General features: G+C 37.3%; 1 long non-coding RNA gene across 1 annotated transcript in view; it reads right to left on the bottom strand.

The window, feature by feature from the left end:
- LOC144194621 (uncharacterized) overlaps positions 1 to 15,332 on the bottom strand; it is a 98,488-nt gene that overhangs the window by 71,833 nt on the left and 11,323 nt on the right. Inside the window, exon 4 of the long non-coding RNA XR_013325934.1 lies at positions 4,696 to 4,841. This is a non-coding gene — a long non-coding RNA (uncharacterized LOC144194621). The remainder of the gene's footprint in view (positions 1 to 4,695; positions 4,842 to 15,332) is intronic.

The following is a 15,332-nucleotide window of genomic DNA, read 5'->3' as shown; positions in this document are numbered from 1 at the left end:
AACACTTTTCCACTGGATTGAGCAGGAGGCATAGATGAGGAAAATGAATAATTAAGGAAGTCATCCAAAGGGAGGGATTATACCATCTTTTGTGCTTGTTTCTCTGCTATGGCATACATACTTTAATGTGGAAGTAACCATCGTCAAAGAAGAGCCCATTGATTTTGGAACTTTTTTTATGGTTGCGCGATAATTGCAATCGCAACGAGTGCGCTTAATTTCATTTTTAATTACAATATTTTTTTCAGCACTTTTACGATGAACACTCGGATATCCCAATCTTTGCCGTTAATTACCTTTGGATAATCATCTCTTTATTTAATTCCATGGGGGATGTTAATTGTGCTGTGTCTTCATTACGCAAATGGATTACCATAAAAAAAAAAAAACGTAGGGCTTGCACCAGCATGCAGATTGGAAGGGGAGGTGGAGTGTGTGCATGTGAGTTTGAGGGAGGGAAAATAAGAGGGGAAGAAATGAAACGCAAAAATGAGGATATGTTGCTTTCTTCGTTGTATTCTAGTAGTGAATTAACAGTATTGGCAAACAAGCAAAGGAAATCTGTACTGCCAGTGACAAGAAGGGCTCCTTGGAAAACCTTTTATTTTTGCCTGTTCTTCACAGTGCCAACTGTCAAGTGCTTAAAGACAACTGCGTTTACTGCGTCTGGATCTTACAAAACTGGAGCAAGAATAACCTGGAATGGATTCAATTTTTCCTCAAGTGGATATTTCCCACCTTATTAAATGGATTACTAAAAAAATATATAGATTTTAAAATTGTACGGCAATGTTGGCGCCTTGGCGAAGCGGAACACAGGAGAGAAAACAGACTGTGGCGGGCACTGGCTAATGTCCTCTGCGCTTAATCATCCCGCCGCAGAGTCGTTTTATGCATATTTCATTTGCATATCATTAAATCGCTAAGGCATACTAGCAAATAGCAGTTGGGAGAGAGGGGGTGGAAACAGAAAAGGGTAAAATATTTATAGAAAAAAAAGGCGATTCATTAGTTGACTACAATCCAGAAGGCTTGTTAACGCTTAACCTGTGCCTGATTTTTTTTCCAGTATTAATTAAAAACATGTTCGGAAGCTTTATGACAGATTAATTGGGAACTTCTCATATGTTGTTCATGTAATACTGTTTGTCTGTGGTACATGTATAGAGCAGATATTACAGTTTTTTTCCCCTGACTTCGTGTCTGTTTCAATGCCAGATTATTATTGCATAAAAGCTTCATGAAAGAAACTGTCATGTTATCTTTTAACTCAAAAGGTAGAATGTATGTATACTGTGTGACCCATGTTAACTCCAGACTGGGAGTTAAGTAAAGTAACATAATTTAATTCAGTTCACAGCTATCAGATGTTAGAGAAAATGTTAATTTTTGTCTTTTTCAGAACAAGACCAGCAACAGTTTGTTATCTACGTACATGTCAAATGTGAAGCTTGAAGGTATTGGATAATTATAATTAAAAGATGCTAGGATTTAAGTGTATGACCCTTTAAAGATACAGGGGGAAAGTAAAATATTGAACCACAAAATTATACTTTGTTCACATTCTAAAAAAAAAAAACCTATACGTATAGTATTAATAGTGTGGAGAACAATTCCACGGTGCATTTGATTCCACTGAGTCTTGTGTGTCTAATTGCGGATCCTCCCTTTTGCTTAATTTTCCGTCTATGAAAAGGCAAATCCCCCCAAAGCCAGAATATTTAAATGAAGCGAGCGTCACGCCTCACACAATTAGCCATGTTTAGTAATTTGAGAAATGAGCGCCACAGGGGATGTGGAGGTGGGGGCGGTACAGACAGCGGGCTAGCAAGGGAGGCCCAGCGAAATGGGTGGGTATGAGCTTGGCGCCTTGTAACCGTGGCACATGCAGATGTCGCTATAGTTCTTCCAAAAGCAACTACTGTACCAATCAAGTGGAAGGGTGAAAACGAGAATCACATTAGAGATCATGCACCTCTACCGTGCATTTCCGATAGGGTGACGTAAAGTGGAGTCTGGGAAAATGTAGTGGCACCCAGTTAGAGGAAGATCACGTGGGTGAAACGAGGGCAAGGTGAGGAGATCCCTCGCTTTGTGTGGGAATGTGGAGGTAAAGAAAAAAATAAGAAGTAAAATCAGAGCGAGGAAGGGTTAAGCAATCACAGGGAAATGTCTGTTATTTTTTAGACGGAACATGAAGACATTATGCAGAGTGCGGCATTAATATGCATGTGGCCCTTATTATTATTCAGCTCACTAAGCAGTTATATCATGCTTTGGTTATCCCCGGAGCGTGTTATTCACCTAGGACAAACATTTATTCCCCTTTTATTGGTTACATTTAGGAACACACTTTTGGAGGCAAACCCTCAAAAAGTTTACCATTTGCCTAACCATTATTCATATATTCTACAAGAAAGGTTTTACAAGTACATATATTTAGGCACTGCTATGGAAAGTTGGTTATAAAAAATAATCTTTTTGTACTTGTAAAATTAACCTAACTGAATGAGAAAAAGTTGCATATCCTAAATAGGGGTTGACATTGGAAAATATACCCTTCTGCACTAAAAGTCAACACGAGCCCTTTTAATGAAATGTCATCTTTGATGTCTTCACATTAATTTCTACCTTGTAATTCCTTCCAATTAGTATTAATAGGTATCACTGAGGGAATCAATTGCTCCACCACATCTAGCTGGCTCCTTGTAAATCAATGTGAAGGTCAACTGTCAATCAACAACACAATATGATGATGATAAGCAGTAGGATGCCATTAACGGCATAAGCAACTCCAAATGGAAGATCTGTAATAATGGCTAGAATATACATATATCTGTAGGGTTGGACCCCAGAACAACAACAGACTCAACCTGACTTGAATTAGATATTTTAACACAGAACGAGAAAAAGCCCCTAAAAAAACGACAAATGGGATTTGAGGGAAGTGAAAGGCTGCTTCAATGCAGAATATTTCTGAATATATCACAATCTTGGTCTACCGAGGTTGGGATGTTATAGTTGAACTTACGAGGTAATGGCGGACAATTATTCTATGCAAAATCATCACGAAATGCCACTCTTGAGTCCTGTAAACTGATATCTTCAGGGTTTCAGGACAAAGACAGCACATTAAATCTGTAAGTGCAACTTGAAAAAAAGCAATTGGGCAAGATGACAGAAGTAGGGAGAGACAGTGTAAAAGAGTGCATAAGAGTGAGTGTGAAAGAAATGGTGTGTGAGTGCTATGTCCCACTAGGCTTGAACTGGCCAGCAAGCAAGGGAGCCATTACAAGCGTTTCTCTGACAGCTTATTCTCATTATGCCAGCAGACAGTTAACACTCCTGCTCTTAGCTATCATCATTTTTAATGCAGACTTCATCATCGGACTCTGGAAGCGTTCTAGTGTCAGATTTGACATGAGTAGAGTGGACACCCTGCATCTCTGCTAGTAGAGGTACGTTTAGGTAGGGGAAAAGGTGTGAAATTTGATGAATTTTATAATTGGATCAGTAAGGCCTAGGTTCTAAACGGACTATGAATGTACTGCGGAAATCGGTTGAGCCCTTTTCAACAATGCTGGTGTGTCTATCTATGTCAAAATGAAGACTGAGAAACAACATTAGCAGTGCCCTCCAACTTTTTCTGCTCGGTGTTGGGTCTGTTTACACGTTGATGACGACTTGTCACCAGTTATGGTATATTGGTATATAACTATATTGGGTATTAACCCAATATAGTTAAGCAATGGATGACAAAGATTAGTGATCTTAATTATGCACTTTACCTTGAAATAAAACCCAAGCACAAGCTCAAACTCATTTTAGCTTGATTACTATATTTTTCGGACTATAAGTCACACAATGCACAGGGAAAGGAGAGGAAAATAAGTCACAAATGTGGGAATTCTATTTGAGATAATTAAAAATGTATATATATAATTGGGATTGACTCGGGCATCTGCTACAACCCTTGTAAAGGATAAGCGGTTTGGAAAATGAATTAATGTTATTTAATTCCATTTAGAAAAATATTTTTAAGAACAAACTAAATCTTAAAAGGAACTGCTATTTACCAATTTCTGAGCCACCTTCTCTGTAACTTTAGTATAGATATTTTTTTTCTAATTTGTGAGTTTCAATTGACAAGTGCACTTTTTTTTTAATGAATAACGCCTATGCAAATGACTGCTGAATCAGTGTCGGGTTTGAATGTCCTTGATGGATCTGACAGGACAAGGCGACATTACAGTACATTATACTTTAAATGCCCCCCATCACACATACATAAACGGAAGCTGGTGGCACAGTCACCCAAGAAATTCGTCTTGATAACAGCATGTCCTTTTATAATTCCGCTCCATGTATTATCAGTATGTTGCAACTAAGTGTTGCAATTAGGCTCGGCCTTTTTCATGCAAATCAGTTTGACAGCACCACAATCAGTCAGGTATGCTATGGCGCTTGTGTCCTCATTCTTCCCTTTCTGCTCCTCAACCTTTCTTCTACCTCATTTTCTCTGGCATTTACAGAGGTTGCTACATTTGAATTATTTATCACACAAGGTTAGCATATGCGTCACTTAAGGCAAAGGACTTTACTTTTAAGAGGAGTATGACTAATCTTAAAGGAAATAGGTAGTCATCCGCCATGCAGGAATACATTCAGTGTAGAAAAAATAAAACAGGATCATACCTGGGTTAGATTCCCACTCAGTGGCTGTGAGATTGTCAGTAGGTGTCCGATGTATTGTGCCCCGCGATGAGTTGGCAACCAATTCCGGGTGACTCCCACTTGCTGCTTGTGGTTGGCTCGGATTGACTCCAGCACCCTTGGAGATCCTTGCGTGGATAAACAGAACGAAAGATGCATGAGTGAAATTTCTCTTTCTGTTTAAACATCACAATTATGTTCAACCCTTTTTACTGCGGGAAAAAATAATGGCTAGAAGTGAACTTTATACATAGTAGTAATATCAAATTTGGCTAGTTGAAACCTGCAGAAAGCATTTTGTGTCTTAATGGGAGTACTTTTTTTTCTTGAAATTTCGTCAATTGTTGTAAATTTTGCGATTTTGAATCTTTACTTGTCCACATAAAAAGCAAACTGGAGGGTAACCAAAATAAAGTACGTATTTACTTTTTTTCTTCACGTATGATCACAGGAAATGTTCTCTATTGACAATTATTATTGCTGACCAACTATAAATTGATTTAGAACTAGGGAAAATTATACATAAACACACATAACTGCACAAACATCTATACATGTTTACATGTGATTGAGGCAGATGTCTATGAGCTAGAAGGTATAGTGTGTGTGCCTTTAACATAGAGTCTCAGTCTTACATAGTTTTGTTCCTTAAAAGGAAATCAGGGGGCTTCGCTAAAGCAATGCCTTGAAAGTCATGAATAAACATCAGCCACACTTTCTATGTGTACATCATACATCACAAGATGACGCCACCTAATGGAGGAGGATTCCTCACCCTCGGATACATGAAAAGCAGTGAAATTACCCACCAAAACATGCAGCAATATGGTTTTAAAATGGACCACTGAGTGGGAGAAAAAGGGGGAGGAAGGAGGAGTACAAAGAAATGGAATCTCTTATTAAAATGGCTCCCTGAGATAACAGTGTTCTCTCTGCATTCCCTGAGCTGTGATAACCACATCCCCCGTTCACTCCAGAAAAATGATACATATACTACAATACTAATCATTTACAATGACAAAGGCTTTTCCTCCTTTTGTGTGTCTCCTGGGACGGTTTCACCTCTCGTCATTCCAGCAGGTGTCATTTTTAACATAATGTGACAGACGCCATTTCAGAATAGGGTTCATATTCAACAGGAAATTTACAATCACTGATTTCTGTTGTCAAAGATTTCTCAGAAAAGAAGTCATATGTTTAAATGTTAAATATAATATATCATTTCTTATTTGACATTCAGTTTGTAAGCAAGAGTTAGTTGAAATCCTGCTAGAAACCAAAGCATGAATATTCAGGTTGATTACTAGAGAAGTGAGGATCGCAAAGTCACAGCATTCATACAATTATTGAATCGCTTATCCTCACAAGGGTCAGGCTATCCCAGCTGATTTTGGGTTCGAGGCAGAGGACACCTTGAATTGGTGTCCAACCAATCGCAGGGCACAATGTGACAGACAATTATTCACTCTCACGCTCATAATGCGGTGCAGGTTAGAGTGTTCAACCAGCCTACCCTGTATGTTTTTGGGATGTGGGAGTAAACTAGAGTACCCAGAGAAAACCAACATAAGCCATGGTGGAACATACAAAATCCACACAGGGAGGCCCCTCATTCTTTGTTTAAATGTGAATGTTGGGCCAGTGTATTAAAAGGATCCAAAGCTCATATACATGTCTTCAAGTTTTACATCTGGTCTGATTATACTCAGGTATATAAAGCCATCACTCTCTCTCTCTCTTTCGATATTTATATATGTAGGAAATAATCAGTAAAAAGCCCATGTCTGGGCGTGAAAGTGGGCTCAGGTTTATGTTTGGGAGGAGAATGCACAAACAGAGATGCAGGCGTTTCTTTGATCATTTTTAATGGCCATTCTTTCATGCGAGACTGTAGCTCACACACGGCTTCTTGCAGGTGCCATCTCAATCATGCAGTTGTGGGATTAGTATGCGGCAGGTAGGGAGGAAGGGAGGGGGGTGAAACCATTACATTGCGAAGCACATTTCACATTTTCTCAATACACTGGATCATTACCTATTCAAAAGATGTTATCAGCTCACAATGTGCAATGAAACAAAGCGAGAGCGCCTAAACCAGAGGAGGGGTATGAAATACCTAAAATGGATTCTAGATGTGGAGGGGGTTACAAAAAAGATGGGCGGGTGCCAATAATCATTGCCAATAATTCCTGGTAGAAGATACTACTTCTCTCACAGAAAATGGTTAAAGCTACAATAATAATAATGAGTGTGGGCAGTGAAAATCAGTCATTGAGTGAAGAATAAAAGCATACATTATAACATTTTAGACAAGTTAAAGAGATGCACTTAAAAAATGAGCAGATAAATTCATCAAATTAGTGGCAATCTTTAACATTCCTTTGGTAATTCATGAGAACTTCACATTCGTATTAGAATAAAACAGCTCATTTTGAACAATCTTATGCATGGACCCATACAAAAACATTAAGTACAGATTTGACTGCCTTTTTATTAGTAGTTTTAGGAATGTATAAAGAGCATTGCGAGTGGGCGATACAGTAAATCAAACTATTTATGTTATAAGCAAAACCTATTTGCACTCTGCTTTTCCTAGCTTTTTTTAAATACCATAGACTGGTTTGTAGCTTTTATTTCTTGATGGCTCCTAACCCCCACACTACGAGGCACTTGATTTTACTCGTCAGAAATATCTTTATTGTCGCTATTGTGTGTTGACCGTGGCTGCTGTAGAATTCCTTGTTGTTCTGCTTGAATATACAGTATTACTTATTGATAGCATTCATTTCATAGTTCATCCCAATAGTATTTTATAGTGTGCACGTTTTTTTTCTCACATGTACAGGCAAGGAAAGAATGGGTTGATTTATCAAGAACCAAAAGACATTTTACACACCATATATGACTTAGTGATTGTTTTCTTGTTGTTATTGATGTCATTTTTCTTTTTAATTATCCAAATTTGATTTGGAGTTGTTGGTAGTAATAATACAGTAGTTGTTTTCCCAGTATTTTCAAGGAAATTAAGCAAAACACTTGAACCAGGGAATGTCTCTTATTCAAAGATTGCTCATCCTCCATGTTCACGGCTCTCTGAAGATTTCACTACACGTTTGTACTTAACACCGCAATTAGTTGACACCAGGGAGATGCATAATGCGAGTGAGGCTTTACAGTCAAAGCAGCTAATCCTCAGTATTTTTCCATAAGCTCATAAATCACCATTAATCTGATGATATCAATTATTTCAGTAAATAAGTGAGTCGAGATCAAGCCCTTTACTCTCACTCAATGCAGGCATCAAATTAGCACACTGACAGCTTTAAGTTGCTAATTAAAGCAGAATGAATCTTTGTAAAGGCTTACTAGAGAATGAGTTCTTGTGTCTAGCATCTATATAAAATAACTACATAACATTTTAGCCAATTAAAAAAAGATGCTTCATTTGATCACCTTAAAAAAAAGTCAATGATCTTGAATCAATGCCTACAGTGTAAAGTCATTAATATTTGAATCCAATGGAAAAACAATGAACCACTAATATAAATTATGGTTTATATGGTTTCTCTGGGTTAGGGCGGGTCTGATCTATCTCCTTGCGATTCAGATTTGACCTCTTTTGGGGTAAGAGTGAATTATTTGAAGTAAAAAAACATCTAAAAAGATGTCTGACAGGCAATCTGATTCCCAGAGCGCATCAGTGTATGTGTGTATGTGTGTGTGTGTGTGTGTGTGGGGGGGGGTCTTGGCTCCCAATGGATCCGATAAAAGGCTTGGTTTTTTTGCAGCAAACCATGCCTTTCGTCAAATACATGCCCACGCTCCACTTTTAATTGGCCGCTTTCAGTAGCTGTGAAACTTAATGACTTTGTTCCGGGATTAAAAGCCTCAGAGTGTTCAGGCAAAGCAAGGGTCCTAACCTTTTCTCAGCTGATCTGTCTCTCATCCCTATATCCCACCCTTTCCCCAGATTCCTATTCTGCTTTCCGTATATAGCCGCAATTTTATTTTCCTTAGCCATCATCCTCATTCTTATTACATTTTAACATTCAATACAATCGCCTCACTGCACTTGAACAGTATGGAGGTTTGCCATCCTCCTTAATACTAACCTTTATGGACAATAGTTCTTTAATGTCATGTTACTCCAATTTTATGACTCGGTACTTTGACCTTCCCTGTTGACATTTTGCTCATTTAAAAAAAAAAAAAATCTGTAACGTACCAAGTAGTCTTTTAATAGACTTCTCTTTGTGGCAAGAACAAGGTTATTACTAATTATTACATGACAAGATGAAGAAAATATGCTGTTAAAACAGTTATGACTAATTTTGCATCACACATCAGCTCAGTTGTATTTAACTCTAATTGCCTTGTTTTGTTTTTCATGTCAAATTTTTCTGCATCGGACTACATTGACTAGACCAGTTGCATATTTTTCTCGCTTTCCTATCCAAGCAAAATAAGAAAAGTTCCGAATCATTATTTCATCTCGCTTAGAGACGATCGTGTTTTCTATTAAATGTAATGAAGGCTGTAAAGTTTCACAGATTTAATATTCTGAAATGCCTTGGAGTATTTAATTGTAGAGGTTTGAAATAGAGCCTCTGTAACTAAATGTATGCGTTTAAATGTCGTTGTGTGTATAATCATGAGATCATTCTTCATTCCAATGGCTGTCAGTCTCACCCACCCACACCATTAAACCAGGCTCAGCCCAGATGTCCAACCTGGCAAGTGGGAAGTGATAGCCTAATCGATGTGCTGCCTAATCAGACAGCTTAACGCTAATACCTTGGACAGGTCCACACCATTCCCATATCAGCATCCACACATTTCGGGGTGACACAGAAGAGGCCAAAGATTAAAGGCAATCTTGTAAAAGTCAGATTTCGCCTTCTCTTTCTCCTTTTCATAAACAACCCAATAAGGGACTTAGATGTGTATTGTATATTTCATTTTCCTCTCTGCTTCTGTAGCCACTTCCAATTTAATGGTGAACCGCTTGGTTATTGAAGAAGCCATTTCCAATGAGAACTGGGAATATTATCAAATCATTATAGAATTGACGCGACTCAGAAGCCACATTAAAGAAGTGTATGTCTACGTTCGTTTCTAGAATGCCAGATCAACACGAGTTAGTGAAAATGACATGCATGCCGTCTATATAGTCCAATTTTTTATGATCATCTATGTTAACTACACGTGTATTTTGACAACATTGTTCATTAACAATTCTTTTATGACTAGCCAACAATTTGACAGGGCTAAACAAGAATGCCAACGGTTTAAAATAGCAATTTACCGTTGTGAAAATATGATATCCTCTTAACACACGTATCGACACATGCATACACTAATTGGGATTGATTAAACTGATGAAAAGATTAGATCTCAACACTTGAATCCTTTGTTTAGTCTCTAAATAAATCGTGACATGTACAGTATATGTAGTACTTTGTCACTGTGCAATTGCACCATTTATAAACTATTTATTTATTGATTTATTAAATCTAAACTAGTCTAACTGTAGTAGGTTTCCATGAAGACCATTTTAAAAAGCCAATGAGACACGATCCTTCATCGCATTGGAACCTTTTGTAAAACTGTAAAGGCTTTAACTCACTAATCTTATTTTACTTCAATTAGTCAACCTGAAAATACAAAGCAGTGGTATATTGTCAGGCCAAAAAAACATCAACCTTAGTGTTTCAGATGGCCAACAACTGTGCTGTCACCACAGTAATTGAAATGCCAATCAATGGCTGGCGCCAGAGCAGCTTTGAGGACGTGCCTAAGGTGGCTGCCTGGAGCATGCTCAGTTTAACACAGTGGCAATGCAAGAGTGTAAACAGCCTCTACATATCGACTGTCTCATCGATACTGGTGATCAATTAGTCAACATTATTTGTACAGGTCTTCACAGGTACTCAATCATTTCCTGATGCATTGTCAGCACCTGTCTCTAGAGGGAGACAGAGCTAAGAGCAAAAAAATAGTACTAGTTGTGGCTTTTACACATTTCTTTGTATTGAATCTGAAATATATCCGAGTTTATGTTAATCTTGTCATAAAAGCTCTCACTGCAAGTTTGCAAATGATTTTTACAAAAAATAGGAAACAAACAAACAAATTCTACTTTAGTGGATTAAAAGATCTCTTTATCTAGTCTACTAAACCACATTCACTGGATTTTGTCTTCTCTAGCTAAAAAAATATTTTTATTGGTGCTTTGTTATGTAATTATTTTACTTATTTTATTTACTTTTAAAAAATGCAACCAGCAAGAAATGCATCAATGTCTTACCACACATTGTTGTGCAAGTGCAGAAGAACAATGTCTAGTTTTAAACATTTCTACCATTTTGCTCATCATAAGGCGATTTATACATTCAATTTCACCAACTAATTTGTGTTTAAGATTTTTTAAAACATAATTATTTGCCTGTTCCTGATTCTAACTGATGCAATGCACTTTTTTTCAAGTGCTCCCGCCAACATAAAGTAGTTATTTTGCACACAAAAAATGCTTCCTTGCTACTTTAATTGCTATCTTAGAGATGCAGAATGTACATTTTTAGTATAATGATCATGAGCACATCTGCCTGCGCTGGTGGTTTTAAAAGCCACTTTTAAACTGAACAGCACAGGCTAACCAAGAGTCCAGCTATCACGGTTTCAATTATCAAACACGTTGGATTCACTTCTTAGCTTGCATAAAAAGCAATGAGACTCAAACTTGGTGCTAAAGTTGCTCCCCAGGGAAAGCAAATATATAAATATCGGGAAGGGATAGATGAACAGATAACACATGATTTGTTTTAATTGCATAACACCACACAATTAATATGCAGCAGTAGGAAAAAAAATGAAGAAAAAGTAAAATGCATGATGAATCATGAAACCAGCAGCATGCTTTATATTGTAATCTTGTTAGTTTCAGAAAAAAAGGATAATAGATTCAAAACACAAAAATATTAAATATGATGGGGTGAACAACCCTTTAGCAAACCCACCTCAGTTACCTTATCCACAGTCAGCAGCACATATGCATACAAAGCACCTGACTTCTCCTGAAATGTATTTTTAAGAGTCTGCACAAAGTTTTACACTCTCAATAACAGCCGTCATACAAACAAAAGGCAGCAAGGGCTTTCATTTTTTTCTTTGCCTCTAAACAATTCTGCATAAATGGCCTCTAAATCTGTACAACCCTTGAAATTCATGATGAATTTTTATTTTTCCTCTCCTCTCAAAGCATGCACTTCAGATAGATGAAAGAGTAATATTCCAGCAATAAAGCTTGATTTACATTCCCTGCGCCGGTTCTCCCTCTTCCTTTTTATTTGATCATTTAACCGGGATCATATAACTGTATATCAGACACAAATGAAATCTGGTCCCGCGCACATTAAGACCATGTCTTTTCTGCGGCTTACATCCCCTCCAACCTAAGCAACCAACGCTACACGGCAAGCCAAGGGCAGAGTCCCATTCATTTTCAGGCCCATTTCCTCATATGATTAGGCGATCAATCAATCTCTGCATTCAGTCTCATCAAGCAGACGGGATTATCTTCCCATCTTCCCCTCTCCCTCGTTCGACTCCCACCCTACCACACGAGGCACGGCATATTAACAACATCAGCTCAAGTATAGCCCAACAAAAGCAACGTGGCACATCCTCCTGACCACAAACAATACTTCCCATCTTAGTCATCCCACAGACAGCCATATCTTTACCTTAAAAAGCCCTTGGTGGTGCTCACAGATACTCAAATACCCACATAACACTTTGAGGTGAGTCACTGCTGCAGGCATTTAAAAAGATACAACATCATATATAACAATACAACATAAGCACACTCTATGGCACCTTGTTAGAGCTTTTAAAAATGCTTACGCAAAGATTTTATTCCAACTTGCAGAATAAGTCATACATAAGATAATGCAAATAAAGTGAGGCATAATGTAGCTGGTAATTAAAAAAAATGTTAACCGGAATTGAAATATGATCATAAAACAAGATCCGTATTGGGAAAAAAAACTAGTGTATTCTTTAATTTCATTCAAAGCATCCTACCATGCACATCAAGTTGCTTTTTATTTTAAATAATTTCTTAGTCAAAGCAGAAGTATAACATCATATTGCTAAGTGTTGAAGAGAAATACATATATTAGTAATAAACATTGGCTGAGAAGGCATTAAAAATTGAAATTACTTTTAAATGCCATCACTAATTTTTAATATTCATATTTCTCGCAGATAACCACCCGCTAAAAAGGAGTATTTCCCTGCCTTGCTAAAAATAATCATTGAATTCCACTTAATGGCAAAAAGCTTTTTGATGTAGAAATGCTAATTCCTTACAGCACACTGATCAAACTGTCACGCTTTCAATACACACTAGCTTTTAGTGACCATGTTCTAGGTTAATAAAGTTTCACGCCTGAGATACAACATTTCTTACCCTGCTAATGTTTCATGGACATAGGAGGCAATTGAATTACTATCACTCAGGCCCACCCCCTTGTTCAATCAGACTGAAAAGAAAATGAACTTGCACAATGGAAGAAAAAGAGTATATTTATGCAACAAAAAAAAAAGAAGTTTAGAGCAATCTTGAACCACCAGTTAAGAGGTTTTCATTTAGTGACAATTCTACGACCAACTGTCAAAACCTTTAGCAAAAAATGCCATCTTTGCATCCAAAAACATGATCCTGAACACAAGAAATGACTGTAATGCACAATTGTTTACTTACGACATGAGAAAATAACAGTACTGTGTAATATTACTAAATAGAATGTCGCCCTGACAGCTCTGGGGTCCTGGGTTCAAATCCAGGTCAATCCACTTGTGTGGAGTTTGCATGTTCTCCCCTGGGACTGAGTAGGTTTTCTCCGGGTACTCCGATTTCCTCCCACATTGCAAAGACATGCATGGTAGGCTGATTGGACACTTTAAATTGCCCATAGGTATGAGTGCGAGTGTTAATGGTTGTCCGAGAGGATATTTTTCCCGTCAACTTGAAAAATTCTTAAACCGTCATCAGAAACAGAATAAAATCATTAAAGTGTCAAAATAAATGAGAATACATATCCTAATTTTTGGCAATACAATCAATCAAATCATTTTATTCAATCCAGAGCCACCAACCCCATAATAATTCTCAAAGTTCCTGCTTTATCAAAGTCTCACTGGAATGACTCATCTGCATTTATATTTCCATTTTTAAAGACTTTCATCTGATTCTACTAAAAAGGTATGGAGAAATGAAGAAAACATTGGAAAAACAGTATCTTGATGTTAAATGATGGTGATGGCTATAAGGGAAATGATGAGATTAGTCAGATGCTTTTTGGACCATATTGCAGTCCTTGGGGCAGGTGTGAATTAGCCTTTTTAGGTTCATAATGGGACTATGACTTGGCAACGTCTTTGTTACAAACTAAGATTTTCATCCTTTGGCAGCTCATTAGACCATCAGCTCAGGCCATTCCCCCCCTACAGCCCTTAATTAAAGTATAATGATTACAAAAGTACAGATCATTCCACTGCTATGTGACCGCCAGTCTTAACTGCATAATGCCAGCAGGCTCACTTTTTACAAAACTTGTTTTTTTTTCCTTTTTAAACATTACATTAAATGTGCACGTGACCTCATCAAAGCTCCAAAGACTGTTAGTCCTCATAATGTTGAGATTAATCATGGTCTACATGCTCTCCATTTCCTTTGTTACTTGTGTATTCTCTTCTGAATGGACGACAGCTTTATCTGCAACTAGTAATTTGATTTCTAGACCTCATTATGGCTGAAAATATCTTCATTTGCAATAGGTGGAGGGGCCCAGGTTATTGTATTGCACGAGCGTCATATAGCGTGTTAATGGTTGACATCAATGCCAACATTAATTAAATGGAAGCTATTGCAGAAGCAGGGATATAACTATGCCTTCTATAACCTTAGGTGATTAATGTTTTGTCTCCTTTTCAATATATTTTCCATATTTGTTTTTTTCACTAGGTTTTTAGAAAGCTGATGCATGTATACTGTATATCTTAGTTTTATTATTAAAAACATTATTAAAGAGTTTGTGGCTTGTTTAATCCGCTTATTAATAAGAACATATGAAATGTTATAATGGGACAAAGAATGAGTGAAGTGAGAAATCCCAGAAGTGGCTGAAAGATAACTCTGATCACCTAATATTAAATTAACTTGACTTAAAATGTGCCATTTGATAGCACTGGGTTGTCAAACTGAAAAATGCACACAACCTTAAACGTCATTGAAATATTAACTCAAATGGCGAAGAATGTTCTAAAGTCTAACAGCATGTACATTGAAAACAAAGAGCTGTTATCTAACCCCAAATGGTGTACACATTTTTACCAGGGGAATGAAGACTTTTCCCGTGAACCCGTGATCCCGTGAACTGCACTAATTTTCAAAATGTTTCTAAATCCAAACACTGTCCTGTATGTTACAACTATAGGGAGAAAAAAAACTTCTCAAGTAAGAATGTCATCTAATATTCCCTGCAGCTACTGTTAAGCATTAAGCTGAAGCTCGAGTCAAAGCACAATGTGATTATGAATGTGATTAGTTTTCTGAG

The sequence above is a fragment of the Stigmatopora nigra genome, chromosome 3 (genome assembly GCF_051989575.1).
Source record: "Stigmatopora nigra isolate UIUO_SnigA chromosome 3, RoL_Snig_1.1, whole genome shotgun sequence".
Classification (NCBI taxonomy): Eukaryota; Metazoa; Chordata; class Actinopteri; order Syngnathiformes; family Syngnathidae; genus Stigmatopora; species Stigmatopora nigra.
Note: the sequence above shows the minus strand (reverse complement) of the source record. Positions and strands in the feature narration are given on the sequence as shown.